This window comes from Cervus elaphus, chromosome 3 (genome assembly GCF_910594005.1).
Source record: "Cervus elaphus chromosome 3, mCerEla1.1, whole genome shotgun sequence".
Taxonomy (NCBI): domain Eukaryota; kingdom Metazoa; phylum Chordata; class Mammalia; order Artiodactyla; family Cervidae; genus Cervus; species Cervus elaphus.
In genome coordinates this window covers 15,260,346-15,272,533 of record NC_057817.1, presented here as the reverse complement: position 1 = coordinate 15,272,533, position 12,188 = coordinate 15,260,346, and the positions used below count along the sequence as shown (strand labels likewise).

The 12,188-nt window shown below is 38.0% G+C and overlaps 1 pseudogene; it reads right to left on the bottom strand.

The window, feature by feature from the left end:
• Positions 1 to 11,810: 11,810 nt before the first annotated feature.
• Positions 11,811 to 11,909, bottom strand: LOC122686219 (annotated as a pseudogene).
• Positions 11,910 to 12,188: the final 279 nt, after the last annotated feature.

Genomic DNA, 12,188 nt, shown 5'->3' with positions numbered 1-12,188 from the left:
TTCAAAAGAAAAGTAGTCACAGGTATCATTTATTTTGCTCTCCTGCTTTTTCCATTCCTGCTTTGGCTTGAATTTTTGCTTTGACTATGAGCCTAAAACTCCCACGTTACTGAGTGAGGCTTAATTGCCTCTTGCAGTTAAGATTAATTACCTATTTAATACTTAAGAAGATGAACCCCTGCTGCTAAGTTTTATGATTTCTTCCTCCTCCATAACATCATACCCTCCTCTGGTGGTGTGGATAATTAAGCCCTTAACAAACTGCCTTATTATAACCTATTTCAACTAATACCTTAATTTCCTCTCTTTTTAAATCAAAATTTATTCTCAGTGGGCTTTTTTTTTTTTTTTTTTAAGTTGTGTGTGTTTATTGGCATAGGAGAGGTCATTATCTTTCCCTTTTGGGTAAAACAGCTCTAGTCTGCTGTAAATGGAATTTCCTGTGAACATAAAGTTATGTGGTCCACCCTAGGTCTGTGATCAAGTTTCAAATACTGCCCACCTAACATGCATCTCTCTGTGTCATCCCATTTTGTCATCTCATAAATTTATTCAGCCACCAACAGAGCCAACATATATTAAAATCTTCTAACATATCAGGCAACATGCTAAGGTGTACATATCCAAAGTGTTTGAGACATGGCTTCTGACCTTGATCAGTTTTCAGCTCAGTTCAGTTCAGTCGCTCGGTTATGTCCGACTCTTCGCGACCCCAGGAATTGCAGCACACCAGGCCTCCCTGTCCATCACAAACACCTGGAGTTTACTCAAACTCATGTCCATCGAGTTGGTGATGCCATCCAGCGATCTCATCCTCTGTCGTCCCCTTCTCCTCCTGCCCCCAATCCCTCCCAGCATCAGGGTCTTTTCCAATGAGTCAACTCTTTGCATGAGGTGGCCAAAGTATTGGAGTTTCAGTTTCAACATCAGTCCTTCCAATGAATACCCAGGACTGATCTCCTTTAGGATGGACTGGTTTGATCTCCTTGCATTCCAAGGGACTCTCAAGAGTCTTCTCCAACACCACAGTTCAAAAGCATCAATTTTTTGGCACTCAGCTTTCCTCACAGTCCAACTCTCACATCCATACATGACTACTGGAAAAACCTTGACTAGACGGATCTTTGTTGGCAAAGTAATGTCTCTGCTTTTTAATATGCTGTCTAGGTTGGTCATAACTTTCCTTCCAAGGAGTAAGCGTCTTTTAATTTCATGGCTGCAGTCACCATCTGCAGTGATTTTGGGGCCCCCCAAAATAAATTCAACACTGTTTCCACTGTTTCTCCATCTATTTCCCATGAAGTGATGGGACCAGTTTTAATAGCTAGCAAAACAGATTAATAAATTAAGATTCTGTACACAATCCCTAAATAACTTTGATGGAATATAAGTTTTTGCTTATAATATACATAACCCACCCTGCTCTCTCTCCTGTGACTCCATTGCCTCCCAACTCAGAAAACAACTAGGGTTTTGGATATCCATTGCTTGAGATAAGGTCCTTATTGAAGAAAGGAAATCTTATTGTAAAAGTCTGGAATTTAGGAGAGGAAGGGAAGAAATCAAGGCAGAAGACAGAAATTTGAAAAAATGCATGATGAAGACAGACCATTTCTCAGCTAGGATAGAGGGACTGTAGGTGAAAATGGATGGCTGTGATACTGAGGAAAGGCAGGTTAAGATTTGAACACAAATACCAATACAGCAAAGACTGGCATAAGCAGTCAGCTTCCAGAGGCTACTCAGTCTCCAGAAGAGCAACTGCAGGAGACACCAGCTGGACAGACGATTGTGACCTAGCCCTTAGTCTCAATTTTAAGTTAATATAACTTGTCTGCACTGACATTGGATGTTTTCTCAAGTTCAAATGAGAAGAATATTTAATTTACGGTAAAATAATTTGGTTAGAAAGTTACTTAATGACTATGAAGATGTACAATAGGCCCTCATTATTTGGAATTTATGTTCATAGTTTTATATATAGAATTTGTGGTGGTTACCAATTTGGAGATTTTTTTCAATCCAATTTTTTTTAATTGAAGGTTCGTTGCTTTATAGTATTATATCAGATTCGGGTATACAACATAGTGCTTTGACATTTTTATAAAAACATCAAATCACTATGCTTTGATATTTGCAAAATTATGTAACTTTGCGTATATATTTGATATATGCAGATTATTATATTGCATATAAAGTTACTATGAAATACTGGCTATAATTCCTGTGCTGAGCATTGTATCTTTGTATCTTTGCTGTTTTATACCTAGTAGTTTGTACTTCTTAGTCCTCTTCCCCTATCTTGCCCTTATTCCCCTTTCTTCCTATTGGCAACCACGAGTGTGTTCTCTGCATCTGAGTCTGTTTCTGTTTTGTAACGTCATTCATTTGTTTTATTACTTAGATTCCATATGTAAAAGAAGAAAATTAGAAAATTTTCTCACACCATATACAAAATAAACTCAAAACGGGAGTTTATGAGTTCTAAATGTCAGACCTGAAACCATAAATCTCCTGGAAGAAGACAAGTATTATACTCTCTGACACAGGTCTTAGCGATATTTTTTTGGATCTGTCTCCTTAGGCAAGAGAAACAAGGGCAAAAATAAACAAAAATTTTTATTCAAACTTGCAAGTTTTTTAAATGGAAGAATAGTTGATTTCAACACTGTGTTGGTTTCAGGTATGCAGCATAGGGATTCAGCACTTTTTGCAGATTATATTCCATTATAGGTTATTATAGGATATTATCAGATGTTGGACATGATACCCTGCGCTATACAGTAAATCCTTGTTGCTCACCTTTTATAGTAGTTTATATTTGCTAACTCCATACTCCCAATTTGTCCCTCCTCATTCCCTCTTCCCCTTGCAACTACATTCTGTGGCAAATACAGATTTCTTTCCTATGTCTGTGAGTCTGTTTCTGTTTTGTATATGCATTAATTTATATTATTTTAAAAATCCACACAAATGATATATAGCATTTGTCTTTGTCTGATTTATTTCACTAAGCATAATATTCTCAAGGTCCATCTATGTTTTTGCAAATGGCAATATTTCATTCTTTTTTATGACTAATATTCCATCACATATATAAAATATATTATACAATATATAGTAAATATCATAGTAACACCCCATTATATATATGTATATATATGTTTATATATATGTATGTATATGTGTATGTATATTTATATGTGCAAAAGCTTTTAAGTTTAATTCTGTCCCATTTGTTTATTTTTGCTTTATTTCTTTGGCCTTAAGAGACCAATCCAAGAAAATATTGCTATGCTTTATGTCAAAGAGTGATTTGCCTATGTTCTCTTCTAGGAGTTTTATGGTTTCATGTTATGCATAACAAAGGAGGACATCAACAAAACAAAAAGGCCACCTACTGAATGGAAGGGGATATTTGCAAATGGTCCGTCTGATAAGGGGTTAATACTCAAAATGTATAAAAAACCTATACAACTCATATTTTTAAAAAAAGACAATTAAAAATGGGCAAAGCACCTCAATAGGCATTTTTCCAAAAGAGCATACAGATGACTAACAAGGCACATGAAAAGATGCCCACCTTCACTAGTCATCAGGGAAATGCAAATCCAAGCCATAGTGAAATACCACTTCATAACTGTCAGAATGTCCAAGCCCAACCAATTTTCCTTTTTTTTTTTTAATTCAGTGAGCATTTATTGAGACCATATCATGTATAAGAATTAGAAAACACAGATAATATGTACCTGTGTTTATATATGAAAGATAAAATCACATTACATATTAAGATAAAAACTTTGCTCTGGAATAACTCAGTCTGCAGTGGTTTTTAGCTCTTATTGCACATGAATCACTTTGGACACTTTCCATAAACATTATGAAAGGAACACACCCCACGCCAATTAAATTCTCATCTCTGGAAGTAAGGCTCAAGCACCTGCAATTATTAAAGTATCTCTGCTAATTCTAATGTGCAGACATTATTTCCAGAGAGTGAAAGCACAAAGGAAGTGAAGTGAAAGTTGCTCATTGTCTGATTCTTTGCGACCCCATGGGCTATACAGTCCATGGAATTTTCCAGGCCAGAATACTGGAGAGGGTAGACTTTCCTTTCTCCAGAGGATCTTCCTAACCCAGGGATCGAACCCATATTGCAGGCAGATTCTTTACCAGCTGAGTCACCAGCTGGAAAGCACAAATAGGCCAGGCAATATAAAACTCGAAAGCACAAATAGGCCAGGCAATATAAAACTCGAAAGCTATGACTTAGTTGATGTTGGATGTAGAGAAAAATTCTGCATAAATTTTGAGATTTCAGAGGAGGTAGTTAAAAATGAAGTGAGCGTTCTAGAGAGCACAACGGAAAGGATTTGGGTGGGAATTAATGAAGGAAGTAAATAAGAGAAAAACATGCCTGAGAGAAGAAGATAAGGGGGTAAAAATGGGGAAAACACCAGGGGCTGTTTATTCCTTTCCCCCCTTTCTCCTTTTTCTTCCCCCTGTTCTTCTTCCACTTTCCTCCTCCTCTTTCATTTTCTTTATAACAGAGGGTCAGAGAACATAGGAGAGATTACAATTCACCAAATATTGGGAATGCTGAATTCTACCTGATGTGTCCAACAAAAGGTAACCTTTGGAGCAAGTTTCTAAGCTGGTGAAGATAAGTATTCAGGAAGGGAACACTACCATCTTCAGACACTTGTTTAAATGCTACTTGCAGTTGTTTTCTGAGCAAATGTATGGGTTTCAGGCATTATGGTCTGACAAAGACAACCAATATTCTTACATGTTTGATTTTTTCCCCTTTACAGATGGTCGGGGGTAGATCTTGGAAAGTCTATGGGGATTCAGCTCACCTGAATGTCAATTTCCATAACGCTAGTGTGTTAGTGGGAGATGAGGGTAGGTTTTGGGACCTTAGCACGTGGTGTTCTTTTACACTGGAACGTTTTAGTTCACTCCCACCTTATTCCAGATTAGTTTGTCTTTCATAACTCATCTCAACGTTCCTGTCTTCAGTCACACCATCACTGGATGATTCAATCCTAATTTGCTTTTTAGGACACTGGGATAGAGAAGAATAATGGTGTTCCTTCCCCGATGTTGTGCAGTTCTTAGTTGCTCAATTGTCTCTGACTCTTTTCAGCCCCATGGACTGTAGCCCACCAGGCTCCTCTGTCCATGGGGATTCTCTAGGCAAGAATACTGGAGTGGGTTGCCATGCCCTTCTCCAGAAGATCTTCCCAATCCAGGGATCGAACCAGTTCTCCCACACCACACGTGAATTCTTTACCATCTGAGCCACTAGGGAAGCCCAAGAATACTGGAGTGGGGAGCCTTTCCCGTCTCTGGGGGAACTTCCTGACCCAGGAATCAAACTGGGGTCTCCTGCATTGCAGCGGATTCTTTACCAGCTGAGCTACCCAGGAAGCCCTCCCTGATGCTGCTGCTGCTAAGTCGCTTCAGTCGTGTCCGACTCTGTGTGACCCCGTGGACTGAAGCCTGCCAGGCTCCTCCATCCATGGGATTTTCCAGGCAAGAGTACTGGAGTGGGGTGCCATTGCCTTCTCCTCCCTGATGCTACTTGTCCTGAAATTTTCCTTTCAACCCATGGATATGATATAGCAATGAAGATATGAGAGTTTTTCTTGATATAATAGTAGTAAAAAAAACCCCTATATCAAGCCCAATTTATAATCACATTTTAGTGTTGAGTTTGGAGATTAGGACAATGATTATGAAGGAGTTTGTGGGGCAATATTTGAGCCAAAATTGCTTTCTCTTGCAAGTGGGGCAAAAAACTGTGGGACAGACCGCGGCACCAGGAGTGGGTTTGTGGTGAGCAGAGAGGTCAGGGAGTAGGCTATCCTGAAGACATTAGATTGAGAGGGAGAGAGAGAGAGAGACTTAGATCAGTATTTTACTTTGTATATGGCAATCTAGCTTCTGACTATCAACTCAGTTTTATTAATAATAACAAGGATCACATTCTAAGTACTTTGCATATTAGTTCTTCATAGCAACCCTCTATGGTTTGTGTGCATGCATGCTAAGTCATTTCAGTCAGTTGTGTCCAACTTTTTGCAACCCTAGGGACTGTAGCCCGCCAGGCTCCTCTGTCTGTGAGATTCTCTGGGCAAGAACACTGGAGTGGGTAGCCATGCCCTTCTCCAGGGAATCTTCCTGACTCAGGAATCAAACCCATCTCTGGTGGCCCCTCCTGCATTGCATGCAGGTTATTTACTGCTGAGCCACTGGGGAAGCCCATATGGTTGGTAATATTTTAATATTTTACAGATGAAGACATTCAGTTTCAGAGAGATTAAGTGACATTGCCAAGGTGGAGCAAGAGTTGTAGCAGACTGACACTGGATTGTCAGCTCTTAACCATTAGTCATTTAATTATTTTTTCAGTTCTAGTTTACAGCACTTCATAAGGGAAAGGTAATGCTATTTATCAGTTCGAGGGATTTCTGAATATATTTTCCATACTTGAAAGTCCAGTGTAAGTTACTGTGTTTTGGAACTAGAAGTGTGTTTCGGAACTAGAAGTCTGTCTCAGTTAACGTTCCTCTAGGAACCAACCCTGAAATAAGGATTCAACTGCACTCCTGGGAGGGCAGGGGATCAAGAGACAGTGAAAGGCTGACGGCCAATAATCGTCCATGACTCCACCTTAAAGCATAGGAACTCTAGTCAAGGTGTAAATCTTGTGTCTCAAAATTTACTTCTCTGAGGGGCGAGGGGGCCCAGGGTATTTAGACACCAACTCCTGTCCAGCCATTGATTGACAGCTGCTCTTGGGGTAGGAATGTTAGTTCTCTAGTTCTTCAACTTCATTAGGAGTCAAGTCACAGGAGGGTGCAGAGTGCATAGAAGTGGGGAGGGCCAGGGGATGCGGGTGGGGCGTCTACAGCATTTGCTACAGTGTCATCATTGGAGGAATAAAGCACCTTAGCCATTTAGAAAATAACAGGAGCTAGTTATTTGCCGCTTCTGGAACTAGACTGCTCAGTTGTCAAGAATGATAATTATAATATCAGCTAACATCCACTGAACTCTTACAACATGCCGAATTCATTTCTAAGAACTTTAAAGGTATTAACGCATTTAAACCTCATTACAACACTAGGAAATAGGTACTATTATTACCTATACTTTACAAAGAATGGCCCGAATTTACAGAGCTAATAAAGAGTGGAAGGAGAGTTGGGAATTCTGTAGCTGTGATTCAGAGTCTTGTTCTCAATCACCCAGCTCTCCCACTGTTTCTTCTTTCCCTTTATGCCATTTCCCAGACTTACTTACTCTACTTGCACTTTTAATGCAAAGGAAGATGCAAAGTTTCTTATTATACGTATTCCTCTGTCTTTCCAGCAGCTTCCCAGGGGGGCTTGGAACTGCAGTAACCAGACAATTGTTTGATTGTGACATTGCTTTTCTGAAATAGCATCAGTTATAGAATAATGCAGACTCTCGGACTTAAAGAAAATATGCAATTATTCAGCTTTTTATTCTAACAATTGGTTTGAACATCAAAAATGAAAAGTTTTTGTCAGAAATAGAAAAAATAGAATGAACAAAATGTGACTATTTCCATCTGGAGCTGTTGAATAATGAAATGTCTAAGGAGAAGCTGAAATAGTCCATGGTGTGACTTATATTCTTGAGGTAATAAACTGGCCTGCTAAAATAAATGATGCCTACTTAGTTTGACACACATCAATTCCCATCTCTTTATTTATCAAGAAATAATCAACTTTGATTTTCTTTTTCTCTGAACCTAACCTCTTCATATGAATCACCTAGTACAGATTCCTTCACATTTCTCATTTTCGCCAAAAGAGTGAATTATATATATATATATATACATATGATTTATAATTAATATATATACAGATGTTTATATATGGGAGTTCTTATTTTCCATGTGCTTGATATACAATAATGTTATCAACTATCTTTTATCAATAGATATTAAAAGTATTTTAATTTTTGTTTTTCACTGTGTTTGTATTTGTTTTCAATTTACATTTTCTTGTTTTCTACTTACTGTTGAACTTCTGCTTTAAACAACTGCCAGCAATATTTGAGCAAATATTGTGCAAGCTTTTATTGTCACTACCTATCATATGGGGGGGGGGGGGCCCAGCAGTCAGACTCTAGACTTTAGGACATTTTCTACACAGGACAATATCACACAGGAACACTTCAGAAAACTTCTAGAGTTCAACAAGAGAAGGCACAGATCCTCTATCGTTATTCCCATAGAGACCCCTGCCAGGGCTTGAGCAGCTTGCTGCATATAAACACCACCTATAAATGCTCCAAGAGAGGGATTTAATTCACTGTTGCAACCTTGTCAATGGAGGGGTATGTTTTCTAGTTTTGGCCAGGCAGGGTCAATTTTGAGATGTTTATACTTGTTTGGGAAAACCAGGTGCCTAACACCTGTTTTAGCTTTTTCCCAACATCCCTTCAGGCCTTGGGTGTTATTGTTCTTTTAAACTTTCACCTATCAGATGAGTGCAAAATGTCCTATTATTTTTTTGCTGTTTAACAAACCACCCCAAATTAGTGGTTTAAAATACTGACAGCGTCTGCTGAGGAATACGCAGTGTGGGCTGACTTGATAGAATTTGTTCTTTGTCTCATTCAGCTTCAGTTGGGCTTGTTTAAAGGTTGTGCACTGGAATCATCCAAAGCCGTCCTCACTCACAGTCTGGCAAGTTGATGATGGCTGTTGGCTGAGATTTCAGTTGGGCTTAGTGGCCAGAATACATACATGTGGCTTTTCCAAGAGTTCTTTGGCTTCCCCGTAGTATGGTGGCTCAGCTCCAAGGGCAAGCATTCCAGGGAAGAAATCTCCGCACTCCAGGAGAGTCATTTAGCATCACTTCTAACTCATTATACTCATTAGAAGTCAGTCACTAAGGCTAGTTTATATCATGGGGAACTGGACTCCCCCTTTGGAAGGAATTTCAAAGAGTTTCCAGTCATGAAACCATCACAATAGAAATAATTCATAATTTCTTTAATTTTCATTTTTCTCACTACTTATTTTCAGCATATTTTTGTGTTCATGTATCAGTTTTCTACTGCAGCATAACAAATTACCACGAGTTTTGCAGCTGAAAACAATACTCATCGACTCTGTAAGTCAAAAGTTCAGGCATGGCCCAGACAGAATCTCGGCTTAGACTCTCAATAAGGCTGATCTAGGTGTTGGCTAGGCTGCTCTCTCATCTGGAGGCTTGATTAAGGAAGGATCCGTTTTCAAGAATCCTCAAGTTGTCGGTAGAATTCATTTCCTCAAGGGACTCTCCTGACAGTCCAGTGGTTGAGACTGTGCGCTTCCCCTGCAGGGAACACGGGTTTGATCCCTGGTCACTGAACTAAAATCCTGCATGCCACACAGCTTCCTCATGACACCATTTTTCTTCAGAAGCAGCAATGAAGAGAGTTTGTCTCTACTGCTTCAAGGTTAGGTCTGATTCAGCGAGAACAATCTTCTATTTCATTAACTCAGTGTTAACCATCTTACCATTGCCATATTCTGTTGGCTAGAAAAAAGACACATTTCCGCAAGGGAATGGATGCCAGGGATTACAGAGGCCACCTTAGAACTTTGACTGTCAAAGTTGGCCTTATTTATTATTTATTTATGAATTGTTCCTTCATATCTACTTTTTTCCTGTATGGTTATTTATCCCCTTTTGTCAATTTGTAAAGGTTCTTTGTATATTATAGACATTATCCTTCACCTCTATTCTTTATCAAATATATTTTTTCCAAACAAAATCTATTATTTGTACATTGAATTTGGTTATACTTTTTTTTAATTCATAAGATATTTAAAAATTTTATCTTTTTCCTTGAATTATCCTTGTGAAAATTATTCATCTAAGATTGTGCTGCCTAGTATTATTAACAACTGGTCACATGTCCTTTAAGTTTATTTAATTAAAATTAAATAAAATTGAAAATCTATTTCCTCAGTTCCACTCATCACATTTCAAGTGTCACATGTAATTACTCTTTTAGAGAGTGGAGATATAGAATATTTCTATCATCAATAGCTCTATTGGACAGCGATAATCTAGTTGTTCTTAATAAAGAACTCCCTTAGATATTAAAAATTTTTTTTCTTATAGTTTCTATGTATTAATTTTATATTTTAACTATATTAACTTCTTCCTCTAATTTTTTTGGTTTGTTTTATATTTCTTTCTCAAATGTTTTGTAAGCTTAGAAAGAAGTTCCTGTCTTCCTTCCTCCTTTTCTCCACTTGATTATTTATTATCAAATTCATTAAGGATGTACATTTACTTTTGAGATCAGTTTTTTAGAGTCTTAAACATGTAAAATACAGTTTTGGGGTATAAGGATTATATAGGCATAAATTTCATAATTTCATAACTGTTATATTAGGTTTCCACAAAGCAGTATAATTGTCTAAGACTCTTCATTTGTAACACTAGCATCAACTTAAAATAAGATACTTTGAAACCAAGGAGTAATAGATAAATCACTAATAAGCAAGTGCAAACAGAAAGATACTAACACTAGTTGACTGAATTTAAGTATAATAATAATAAAGAGGATACATAAAATATGATGTGTTTTATATATATATATATATATATACTTGTTTGCTGCCTATGTCTCTTGCCCTAAACCACCTTATTTGTTTAGTCATCTCCACATGCATCTTTATATATAGTCGTGCATGGTCATGCTCCACAGGCTACCATTTCAACCTTGCTGTTCCATTATGGTGTCTATAGTCACCTTGCTTACCCTTGGCCTCTGCCATTGAGATCAGTCATCCTCACTGTTGCTAGGGATTTCGGTCCTATAACAGCATCTTCTAACAATAACTCTAGTTTAAAAAAGAAGAGACATGGCTGAACATTTTATCAGGGCTGTTGCCCGCTCACAATGTGTTCCTTTTTATCTTCAAATGACAGATCACGGACCTCCTGATGAGAGACAGTCAGTGCAGTTTATCGTCCTTCGTAACAGATTCATTCTACAATTCCCACATCATGCATGGCTGTTTTTCTCTGCAATCTGCCATGGCAGTTCTAGCACCTTCTATACTTTGTATGGGCTATTTATTTCAAAGTGCTGAAGACACATCTCAGAAACATAAGCAAATTGGTTATAGGGGCCTAAGTCAAGATTTAAATTTGTGTCATGAGTTTCCTTATGGACAAACTCTTTCTTTTTCACTTTTATATTCTGCCCCCTTGATTCAGCTCGCACAGGATCTACTCCCAGGCGTAACCTCCCAGTCCCTGTTGCTAAATGCTAGGCACTTATGGCAGCTCCTCTGTCTGTAACCTTTCCTCTCTTAGCAGGCCTAGCACTTCTCCAGTTGGTTAGCTTATAATTCATTTGGTAGGCATGTGGGGGTCATAGGAGCCCGTGATGAAGAAGACATTGTCTGGGAAAGGCCCGCTTTATCTGAGAGTTATGTATAGCTCTGAAGCATGGGGCTATATTTAATCCTTTAGCAAGAGGATAAAATATAGAGCTACTTTTCTAGATTGAGAAATCTCAGGGGGACTTGGGCCCTCCTGGTATTCTGTTTCCTTGACCTAATGTTCCCATTTCAAATCCTTGCATAAATGTGATCCAGGCTTCATGAAAGAGATTTGCAAAGATGAGCATTCAACCTTCTTCTATGTTTATCTATACTTGAAATAAACTTCTATTCCAGTCTCTTAACATGATCTGTCCGCCCATTAGAAACAATAACTGTTTTATCAAATGTTAAGGAAGCCTCCAGCTCACATTTTTATTTGAATATGGAATGCTTTATGAATTTGCATGTCATCCTTGTGCAGGGGCCATGATATTCTTCTTTTTCCAATTTTATTGCATGTATGGCCGAAGAAAGCACTGACTCTCTAAAATTTTTATTTGAATTATTGGAATTGATGTTTGATTTCCCAAGTCTGTCATTTTTTTCTTTTCAAAGTACCAATGTTGCTTACCAACAGCTATCTAATTTCTCAATTATTATTATTACTATAATAGCCGTATTTCTAAAATATCTCTAGCCAAAGACCAGAGACATTTTATTTATCAGATATCAAATACCAGTGCATCCCTTTCCAACTGCAGATAAACCCAATTCACTAGAGGTGAAAGTGTTAAAAACTATAGTTTTACAACAG